The sequence below is a fragment of the Sus scrofa genome, chromosome 8 (assembly GCF_000003025.6).
Source record: "Sus scrofa isolate TJ Tabasco breed Duroc chromosome 8, Sscrofa11.1, whole genome shotgun sequence".
In the NCBI taxonomy this organism is placed as follows: Eukaryota; Metazoa; Chordata; class Mammalia; order Artiodactyla; family Suidae; genus Sus; species Sus scrofa.
Genome location: NC_010450.4, coordinates 85,645,643 through 85,657,644, shown reverse-complemented (window position 1 = coordinate 85,657,644; position 12,002 = coordinate 85,645,643).

Below are 12,002 nucleotides of genomic sequence, written 5' to 3'. Positions count from 1 at the left end.
GAGAAGTCAGCCTTTCGCCTATCTCTAATTCAATAGAGTTCTAAATGGAAGCGCATTGCAAGATATATTCTTGGGAGCATTACAGGAACTCAAGAGTCTTCAAAGGAGCCCAGTGGAGGTTAAAGCATGTGTCTTGAAGGAGGTAACATCAAAAATTTAAAGGATGAGCAGATGGTTACCAAAAAAAGGTGGATGAAGAAGGACATTCCAATACTTTTACCATGATGTCAGGATGTTTTTGCTCTTGGCACTTTGCCTTCATCACTTTCTCTCGGGTACTCTCTTCCTGCCCCTATTACTGTTCCATCTTCCCCACTCTTACAGAAGAATGGAAGAAGGCAAGCACCCTTTTCAGTGTATATATCTGGTCATTCCAGGCTCATATTGGAATAAAGTTTTTCTGATCTTTTGACCTTAAAAGTGCTGCACAGACTGTTCTCTATTAGAACAAGTACAAAATTATTTTTCATTTCTCCCTACCATCATTTACCCGAAGGACTAATAATTTGACCTTTTCTGTACAGCTGTTTCTTCAAATAACTTAAGAACAAAATTGTTACTTTGGATGATTTTGCTTTAATGTCCTGGCAACTGCACACAGGAAAATTAATCAAACTGAATGATGATTGGTGTTTGAAAAGGAAGGCAGGGTCCACAGCGAGGCTGGGTCCTAAACAACCTGTCGGGAAATTCCGGTGGCTCATCTGGCATGGAGGCTGCCACATTATGGGAAGAATTATCAAGAATGCAAGACGTCTAACTTTCCTGGTAGTCTTTGAGAGTGGCTTAGATTCTTTTGTGTCCTTGAGATTTCAGACATACCTGAAAGATTTTGATGACTTTTTGAGGTCACTTTGTAGTTCTGTAAAATACTTGGCTCAGTCTGATATTTCTTACATCAATAGGATAGGCTCCCTGCAGTCATGGGCCCCACCACACCTGCCTGGTTTTCACCTCTGTGTAATTCTCTGCTTTCTGCAGCCATTTGAGTGTGCAACTCCTGGAAAACCATGACACTTGTATTTTATTTTCTTATCGAATGAAAAATCCATTAAATTCTATAGTGCTTTACAATTTTCAAAGGTTTCACACACATGATTTCATATAATCCCATAATAGCTCTTATTCCCCCTACCCAGTATTGCCCCTTCTCTCTTCCTTCTCCCCACTGGTAACCACTAGTTTGTTCTCTATATCTATGAGTCTGCTTCTTTTTTGTTATGTTCACTAGTTTGTTGAGTTCTTTCAGATTCCACATATAAGTGATATTATACAGTATTTGTCTTTGTCTGACTTATTTCACTTAGCATAATGACCTCTAAGTCCATCCATGTAGCTGCAAAAGGCAAAATTTCATTCTTTTCATGGCTGAGTAGTATTCCATTGTGTAGTTATACCATGTTGTCTTTATGCATTCTTCTGTTGATGGACACTTTGGTTGCTTCCATATTTGGCTATTGTAAATAATGCTGTTATGAACATTGGGGTGCATGTATTTTCTTCATTTAGGGTTTTTGCCTTTTTTTGGATATATACCCGGGAGTAGAATTACTGGGTCACATGGTAGTTCTGTGTTTAGTTTTTTCGCACATCTCCGTACTGTTTTCCACAGCTGCTTCACTAATTTACATTCTCGCCAATACCATGTAGGAGTTCCTTTTTCCCCTGTATCCTCTCCAACATTTATTATTTGTAGTCTTTTTGGTGTTAGCCACTCTGACAAGTGTGGGGTGATATCTCATTATGATTTTGATTTGCATTTCCCTGGTAATTAACAATGCTGAGCATCTTTTCACATGCCAGTTGGAGCATCTGCATTTCCTCTTTGGAAAAATACCTATTCAGTTCTTCTGCCCATTTTTAAAATTGGATTGTTTGGGGTTTGGGGATGTTGAGTTGTATGAGCTGGTTTTATAAGTTGAACACTTGTATTTTACACTGAAGAGTCATCATAGACACCCTGGACTAGAGCACAAATCCTGGCTGCCAATACCAGCTTTTCCAGAGAAGTTTCTGAGAAAGCATGTGCAAAAGAAGAAGGCAGATAGGAACTTATATTAGCAGCTGCACTAGCTTGGAATTTGCCACCTCCAAGCCCCAGTATAGAATTTTTGCCAGCTCTGCTGGATGATGGCACTAATGGTCCCCCCTCACCCCCTGAATCTCAATGCTCAGCACCAAGATTGAGAGAGAAAATAAACAATCAGAAAAATCAAATAAGCAATGGAACATTTCCTTAATCCTTAGTTAGAGGACTGTTAGCTTGGCTACCCAGCCTAAGAATTGTTCAAGTGACTTATATTACCAGCTCCACAAGAAATGGAGAATCCGTAGATAAAAGGAGAGTCAAAAGACACCCCCACCCCGACGCCAGACCATACACACACACACACACACACACACACACACAATTCATTCCTTCTTAATACAGTGCTCTAGAACATCTTTGAGTCTAACCCTGTGACATCTTGGGGTTTACAGATTGTTTCTGTGTGGTTGGAGAGTGGTAAGGGTTCAAGGTTCCTGCTGGTCTTTGAGAGAATTTCATTGGGGCAATATTGCCAAGAAGTGGTAAAACAGAAAAACATCAGTCTTGAGCTCCCCCACAGTATCCAAAATATGGGCTCCATGGCAAAAATCATGGGAGAACTATAGAAATTTGAATTATGGAACCAGTTCAATTTTTTTTTCTAAATTTTTTAAATAAAATAAAAATTCCTCAGTTTGAATTCTAAAACTTTCCCTTAAATGAGTTCACTTTAATTGTCCAACCTCATCTCTCTGCCTAAAAATTTCCCCTCCGCTAACTTCATCTGTGGTGCCATCATGGAATAACTAAGTCCTTCATTTCTGCAAATCCAAATCCTGTGTACTCTGTAAGGCTCAGGGTAAGCTGCATCTCCTCCAAGAATCTTTTTCTTTTTCTTTCTTTCTTTTTTTTTTTTTTTTTTTGTCTTTTTGCTATTTCTTTGGGCCGCTCCCGAGGCATATGGAGGTTCCCAGGCTAGGGGTCCAATCGGAGCTGTAGCCGCCAGCCTACGCCAGAGCCACAGCAACTCGGGGCAACGCCGGATCGTTAACCCACTGAGCAAGGGCAGGGATCGAGCCCGCAACCTCATGGTTCCTAGTCGGATTCGTTAACCACTGCGCCACGACGGGAACTCCTCCTCCAAGAATCTTTTATGACATTCTAGGACCTCCAAATTCATCTCACTCTTCATAGTCCTCAGTAAAAATCTATGCATCATGCTACATCATATTATCTTAGGAGTATAATCAAGTTGTTTCTAGAAGGCATGATTTGTTTCCCAAAATAGGCAACAAGTATGCTGCAAGTTTCTCTCGGGAGAAGTCTTGTTCTTTTTCGCATCCTTAGGGCACTAGTAAAACATGTATTCAGGAGTTCCCATCGCGGCTCAGTGGTTAACGAATCCGACTAGGAACCATGAGGTTGCGGGTTCGATCCCTGGCCTTGCTCAGTGGGTTAAGGATCCGGCGTTGCCATGAGCTGTGGTGTAGGTTGCAGACGCGGCTTGGATCAAGCATTGCTCTTGCTCTGGTGTAGGCCGGGGGCTACAGCTCCGATTCGACTGCCACGGGTGTGGCCCTAGAAAAGGCAAAAAGACAAAAAAACAAACAAACAAAAACATGCATTCATTCCACCTGCAAATGTGTATGACTAGTTGGATAGATGAATCAATCTGTAGGTCTCCATAAAGTTCATTTGAAAGTGAACGTGAGTAACCTAGGGTCAAAAAGGAAAAGGTAAAACCAGGTAACGTTTACTTTAGAAGAGACATATATAAGTGAAACTCATAGCAATTCCTAATAGATGGTCCAGACTAAGCTTTCTGAATCAGTTACTGAGTTGTTTGGAAGTGGTTCCTACCTAAACTCAACATTTTCATTATTCCCCAGTTCCTGACACAGCTGTGCCGCTTATTGTAATTGACCTACTCAGCTGTTCTTCTTTTATTATCTTTTTCTTATATTCTGTAAGTTCTGTATGTTTGTTATGGGAAGATTAAGCAATTGAGATTCTAATAAAGAAAAAATAAAATCACACATCGTACGACCACTTGGAGATGATCACCGGGAACAACCATTTTTATAAGCTTCCCATTCTCGTGCATGTACACTCATTAAATATAAAAATAAAGTTATATCATTTATAATATTTTATGAATTATTTCCACCTAATTTGTTGTGAACCTTATTTTAATGGGTCAAAGGAAGATCTATTATATTAGTGTAACATTCTTACTTAAAACCCTTTTTTACATTCTATCACTGAGCATGGGTAGCTTTACATCCTTTCATGGTTATAAACTCTGTCTTCAATGAATATCCTTGAGACAAATCTTTTTGCGTACATTTAAATATTCTTTTAAGTTTTTTTTTTTAAAGAAAAACGAATAAATTTAAAGAGGCAGTACTGCTGAATGGGCCCTTTCTTTTTCTCATTTCTGCCCATCCTGATAAGAAAGATTGAGCATGTCCCAGCTTCCTCGCTCAGGGAAATGTTGGGAGAAATACACCTGAACATTTGTACCCCATTCTTCACCCTCTCCTAGGAGGAAGAATGCTGATCTAATTGATCAGAGCGCTCTTTCCACTAGTAGTTAGGATGTTTAAATTCAAAGTCAGTTATGTGTGCATTGTGGCCTCCAGCCTTCTCTCATTCTTTCAGCACCTTGCATTCATCCTAGGCCTGACCATCTATCTAGATGTCTTTAAACCAGCCATACTTTCTGCTCTCCTTGTTCCGACTGTGACTGAGTAGATGCGTGAGTTGAAAACAGAATTCTTTCTCTTGGTTCCAGGTTCTCATGGTTGGTGGGTAAATAGAGTGGGGTTCAAAGGTTAGGGATTAAGAAATAAGAAGTCCAGCCTAAGACTCCTGGTCTGAGCAAAATGTTCCAGTGTGTCAGTGTGTATATGAAGGGGGTGAAGGCAGGGATGGTATTTGGCACTGGACGATATTAATTTGACTGACATCTTCATTTGCCATCTTTTCTTTTGTACATCCTCTTTCGTTAGTGAAACCTAGAGTAGAGAGTGAGTACTAAAATAAAACATCTATGGTCACTTCCTTCAAAGGGGCTGTGAGCATACAAAGAACTCAGAGCATATTGATCAAGTACATTTGTTCTGTTTTTGACAGGAAGTTTTTAATGTCTATGTGGTTGTGGTTAAATAGATCCAATATTTTATTTATATTTCTGATCCTTGTATCTTGCTTGCAAAGGATTTCTTCAGCCCAAACTCAAGTCCATGTGTCTTTCCTACAGATAGATTTTTGGTTATGTTTTAGTTCTGAAATAATTTGACCCTTTACTTTGGTTCAAGGAATAATGTGTAGCGTCTCCTCTTGTTATTTTTCCCCCAAATTAATCAATCATATTTTACTAAATGACTGTTTTCTAAATATATACTTTTATCTCAGTCTAGACTCTATTCTTTCTTCTTCATGTGCTTATTATTCTTGTTACTTCAGCAGACTAAGAACATTCTGCTGGTATTAGTGGTATGAAAAAGTAATTATGTGGAAAAATAACTTTAGAGTTTAGAAATGGAACAAAATGTGAGTGAAAGTTTTACCCTGCACAGAGTGGTGAATTCAAGGTTTTTCAAAGGCTTTTTTAAAAATTTTTATTTATTTATTTTTTGGCCACAGCAATGACAATGGCAGATCCTTAGCCTGCTAGGCCACCAGGAACTCTGCAAAGGCTCTCTTGAAAAAGCAATGAGTGGAATATAACTGAATGGATATAATATAACTGAATGGGTATAATATAACATAACTGAAAAAGGAGTTTCTGATAAGGAGTTTGATCATAAATGGAGAAAAGATAAAGAGGAGGCACCGAAGCAAACAAATGCTGGGAAATCTCACATGTCTACTCCCTGAAAAAAGGCTTTCTTGGCTAAGATTTGAATTACTCATTGCCAAAGATGCCCGTATTCCTCTCACATTGACACATGTACTCAGATGCCTCTCAGATCTTGAGCCTCACTAAACATTTGAATTTGCTCTCTCTGCTCTGGCTTGCTGTACAAGGAGCAAATCTCCAAATAAAAGCTGGCTCCCTCTTGTCTTGCCTAATGGGAGAGAAGTTGCTGACCTGAGGATGCATGTGTCTTGTCCCTTGGCAGATTCAGATCTCTTTGTAAATGTTTAAAGTGCCATCCTCTTGTGAGCTTGTTGATGTTTGTGTCACCGAGATTTGGATCTGCACATATAGAAGCAGCACAGTAACTCTTAAATAGTTTTCCTCTGAGCAGAGCCAATACAACTTATGCAATAATCAGATATTCAACTTTCATCTCAATTGAACCAAACCATCTAGATACCTAAAAGCACACTTTCTCTATTTCCATAAATCAGAGTTCATTTTCACTTTTTTTTGGTATTTTAAATCAAAAGAGAACAAGGTCTCTGGGATCCTCTCCCCCACTTAATAAAGCAAAATTATTTTAAGGGAAATTTAAGATAAGAACATATAGATATGAATTATTTATCCCAACTAATAAAGAACACTCAAATTTAAAAATGTATTTACTCCTCTTAGAAAGAAATCCCAAGGAAATGATTAATGGTCAAGGCCACTTGAATTGTGTCAACTCCAAGAAGTCCTCAAGTTTAAAAATTGTAGAATACTCAAAGAAAAAAAGTTGGAATCAGTATTTGGAAGAGTCTTATTGAATTTGTTGTTCAGATCTGAAAAACAAACAAATGGATCTAATTGCTTAGTGATTTTTGACACATCAAGTGGAAGTAGGTGAGAAAAGAAAAGGGAAGTTTCATTGCACATCTGTTTCTTTTCTTCTTAAGACAATCTAGTTTAAAGAGATGGCTTGTAAAGTAGTTGTTGTCTTTCAAATACTTTTCTCTGTGATCCAACAAATGCGGAAGTTATTTTTAAAGATTCATTAAGAGGATGAAGAAATGTGGTGTCTTGGCTTTGGTCTTAAACTTTTTTTTTTTTTTTTTTTTTTTTTTGTCTTTTTTTTTTTTTGTTGTTGTTATTGTTGTTGTTGTTGTTGTTGCTATTTCTTGGCCGCTCCCGCGGCATATGGAGGTTCCAGGCTAGGGTTGAATCGGAGCTGTAGCCACCGGCCTACGCCAGAGCCACAGCAACGCGGGATCCGAGCCGCGTCTGCAACCTACACCACAGCTCACGGCAACGCCGGATCGTTAACCCACTGAGCAAGGGCAGGGACCGAACCCGCAACCTCATGGTTCCTAGTCGGATTCGTTAACCACTGCGCCACGACGGGAACTCCTGGTCTTAAACTTTGATGTGGGGGATGGTACTTTGTAATAAGTTGGTAGTGCCAGGAGACATTGGTCTCACTAGATAAGAAATTATCCCACCTTCTTTTTCTCTTGTTCTTCCCAACCCATGTAATTGCCTTCCTAAGTCTTTTAAAGAGTATTGAATCCACCCTTCTCAGTATGCCTTTTCAGCTGTAAGTATAGCTGTTGCCCTTAAAGGTGCTTTTACCTTGTACAATACATTAGAAAAAGGGGCCATTTATTTGGAATGATGTGATTATCTAAAAGTAAGAGGTGGTTTTACAAAATGAAGCACATTTTAGCCTATTATGAGGTTTGTTTGTTTGTTTTCCTACAAATTGTTTTCCTCAACTTTCTTTAAAAATCTCACCAATATTCAAACTTGAGAAATTATGATTTGGCATAATATGTATCAAGGAGAAAAGGTAACTTACAGACCTTTCTATAGGAGTCACTCATAAGAGGTCTCTGGTCTATTAAATTTGTTTCTTTTTTGAAATCAAGATAATCCATGTACCTAATTTTTCACAAGCCACCTGACACACAAAGATGCATAACTGAAACAAAAGCAGCCCCATGCCCAAGTCTGGGTCCAGCTCCAATGTCACATCCACTATCAATAATTTTAACAATTTCATGTTTCTCTTCATAGTTCGAAATACTAAGTTTATGATTTATTTCTAAATAGAAAAGATTTTTTTAAGCCTAGGTATTATGTTTTAACTCTCTTCTCTGGCAGATGATAATTTTGCTCTTTCACTTACCCTTGTTCCACCCTGCACTTCCTCTAATGACAATGTAGCAATACTAAAATTTTTGGTTAATATTTAGAAAGCATTAACTGTAAAAAATACTGACAAACTGCACATCATCAAACCTAAATCTTCTGCTCATGAAAATTCACTTTTAAGAAAATAAACAGGCAGGTAGTTCCCATTGTGGCACAGCAGAAACAAATTTGACTAGTATCCATGAGGATGCAGGTTCTATCCCTGGTCTTGCTCAGTGGGTCAACGATCCAGAATTTCCATGAGTTGTGGTGTAGGTCACAGATACAACTCAGACCCTGTGTTGCTGTGGCTGTGGTGTACGCCAGTAGCTGCAGTGCTGATTCAACTCCTAGCCTGGGAACTTCCATTTGCCGCAGGTACGGCCCTAAAAGAAAAGAAAAGAAAAAAGAAAAAATAAACAGGCAAGACTCAGGCTGGAGAAAGTATTCTTAATACAAATATCTGACAAACTGTTACCCTGCAAGTGAACTTGTTGCTTTTGTGCAGCAGAAACAATAAATACAGAGACAATATTCTTTTTAGAAAGAGAAAAGGCTTTATTGCAGGGTAGACAAGCAAGAAGACAGGAGGTAAGGCTCAGATCTGTCTCCCCATCACCTTTTTGTGGAAATAAGGAGTAAGAGGGGAAGGAGGCTGGGAAGTGATCATTGGAAAGTAATTCTAAATTTCAAGGGTTCTTTGTGCAGGTGTGACTTCCCTCCATGCTTCTTCATGGGTCCTGTGTACAAATTTGGGAGGATTTTTTGTGTTTCATACATGCTGGATTTTTGATCTGTGACATCTACATTTCAGTATGATCATTCTAGTACCTCGATGTGCCTGTGGGAGGCTCAGTCTAAGGGGCTGTCAGCAAGTTGTTTGCATTTCTGTGATTTCTCTGTTGCTCTACAAAACAAGCTGTGGGGGGGTGTGCTTAGTTAATCATTTTGTTTCATTTTTGTTTCTACCTTATGGGACCTCTGTGTGCAAGCAGCAAGAGATGATTTCAAAAGAATCCCCCCTCCCTGAATACATAAAAAACTCACAAGAAAAAACTAGTCAGTCTATCTCAGAAAGAAATTGAAAATTTTATTCAAGCCCAATTGAGGATTATAATCCAGCAACAGCCTATTAGAAAGCTCTGAGAACAGTTCTGCTTGTTCAAAGTTTAGTATAGAAGCTTTCTGAGACAGAGAGCTGTACAATGAATGACATGTTATTGACAGTTTATATAATCCAGATATACAGGTACAAAGTCATAGATCATCACAACCCCTTACAAGATTAAGAAGCAATATTATCTTTTATGGAATTACCTTATTGATGCTAGGAATATGTTGCTCGTTAGGGTTGAGTAGGCACTGCTGTGGATGGGAAGTTTGGTTAATGTATGATGCAGACGCATGCACAGTAGAGGGGAGAGAGAGGAGGCTGAAGGGCAAAGAAGATTTTTTTATGTTTAAATTTTTATCATCTTGCCACAAAATATAAATTTTGTTTCACAAGGCTCTTCCAACATTATAATAAAAATTCAAAGAACTCAATATGTAAAAGACTGCCAAATATCTCACCAGAGAAGACATTCAAATGGCCAGTAAGCATATGAAAATGTGCTCAACGTCAATCATCATCAAGAAAATGCAACTGAAAGCCACAATGACAATTCGCTACATGCCTACTAGAAAGGTTCCAATGAAAAAGGTGGTAACACCAGATATTGGAGAGGGTGTGGAGCAACTAGAACTCTGATTCATTGCATTTGGGTGTATTAAGTAGTATAACAACTTTGGAAAACAGTTGGGCAATTTCTTATGGAGTTGTATGATAAGCATGTGCAAGGATGTTTTTATCATGCAACTCAGCAACTGCTCTTCTAGATACAATAACTTGTATGCATAATAGCCCCAAACCAGGAAGACCAGGGGTCCACCAATGAAGAACAGATTAACGAAATGTGGCATAGCCATACAATTAAATACTCAGTAATAAACAGGAACATATTTCTGAAACATGGAAACAATGTGCGTGAATCTTCGATTCACCGTTATATAAAATTTACCAAACTCATGCTAAATGAAAGAGGAGAGGTCCAAGAGAGTATTCATTGTAAGATTCCATTTATATAAGGCTCTAGAGCAGGCAAAACAAATCATGATATTTGGTTCAGGTGGAGTTTTTTGTTTGTTTTTCTTTTTTGGCCACCCCGAGGCATATGGAGTTCCTGTGCCAGGGATCAGATCCCAGTGGCAGTTGCAAACTATGCTGCAGCTGCAGCTTGGGATGAAACCTGCATGCTGGCCCTGCAGAGATGCCGCAGATCCCATTGTACCACTTTAGGGACTTCTCAGTTGGAGTTTCACCTGGGAAGGAACAGGAGGGCAATTTCTGTGGTGATGAAAATATTCTGTGCCTTGGTAGAGGTATGGATTATACATGCACACTTAAGATTTCTGTATTTCACTGTATGTAAATTATATACAAAATTTTTTTTAAAAGTTTCCAATCTCATTTTTTATCAAATAGACATTACCTGATTTGTTTTCTCCTCTATGGAGTTAATGTAATGTAACCAGATTTGAGTTTTTATCTCAAGAAGCTTTAAAATGTCTATCCCTTCAAAGACTTTAGGGATTTAAATAATTCATGTTCACAGATATGAACCCAACTTTAAATTGAACTAAGCATACTTATTGAGTGAAGATCATTCACTAGCAGGTGTAAAGCAGCTGTACAGTGGAGAAGTGTCTGAGCATTACAAGAAGCCTGACTAATGGATTCATTATCCCATGGAACATGATTTTATAGTGTTGCAAATGTATTAAGCTTTTTAAGCCAGGGGACTTAATTTCTATTTTGCCATGATGCCTTAAACAATGAGTTATTCTAAAATATTTAGTCAACATATATTTACTGAGGATGTAGCCCTACCCAGAGCTGCTTTGCAAATACCAATATAGTGCTGAGACGAATTTGCTAACAAACATATCAATCTCATTTATCTAATTCAGTGTTGTCCTTTTAAGTCCTTGGATCTAAGTCCTCATTTAAATGATATGCTTTTTGCTTAAAACCTTAAGAGCTAATTTTAAACATCACATGAAAAACACCCATTACAGATTTTTTTAAATTGGCTTTACTCAAATGTAGTTCCAAATTATACTTGATTATTATTATTTTTTAAGTCTATCCTCAAAAGATGGTAATTTGATATCATTGAGAACATTTAGCAGCTCCATTTGTAGGTCCTTGTATTATGTCTGAGAATGGCATCTTTAGTGTAACTGAAAAAATATTAGAGCAGTCATTTCAAGGTGATTGACATTACAGTGGGTGATAGGAATATGATACCAAAAGATATATAACTTCTACCTACTCTTGCTCAAAAACTCATGAGACTCAGAAAAACCTTGTCATAATATAATCTTATAAGTCTGTGCTAGAGTTATGGAAAAGTTGCTATGTGGTCAGAGAAGGAATAAATAACCCCATCTGGGATCAGCCTCACAGAGGCAGTAGAGAAGTTTGGTAGGAAAACAAGGTAGGGAAAAGTACCCCCAATAGAAAAAACAGCATGTCTGATGGCAGGAAGGCATACAGCTATGCTATATTTAGAGATTTGCAAGTATTCCAATTTGTCTGAAGCACAGAGAGGCCCAGAAAAGTAGTTAGGGTATCAGATAATAAAAATTAGCTCTTATCAGACAAGTTCAGCGTTTCAGTTTTATTCTACATGAGAACAGGAATCAAAGATTCTTAAGCAAAAACAAATATGTCCATATTGGTGTTTTGGAAAGATTCCTCTGCTGCCAGTGACCAAGAAGGGCTTAAAATTCCCTTCAGCTTGACTAAATTTTAGACAAATTTCTTCAGGTCTTTAGGCCCCTGACCTCCCTTCTTAGAAAATTTATTTTAGAAAATGTGTAGTTGCAAAC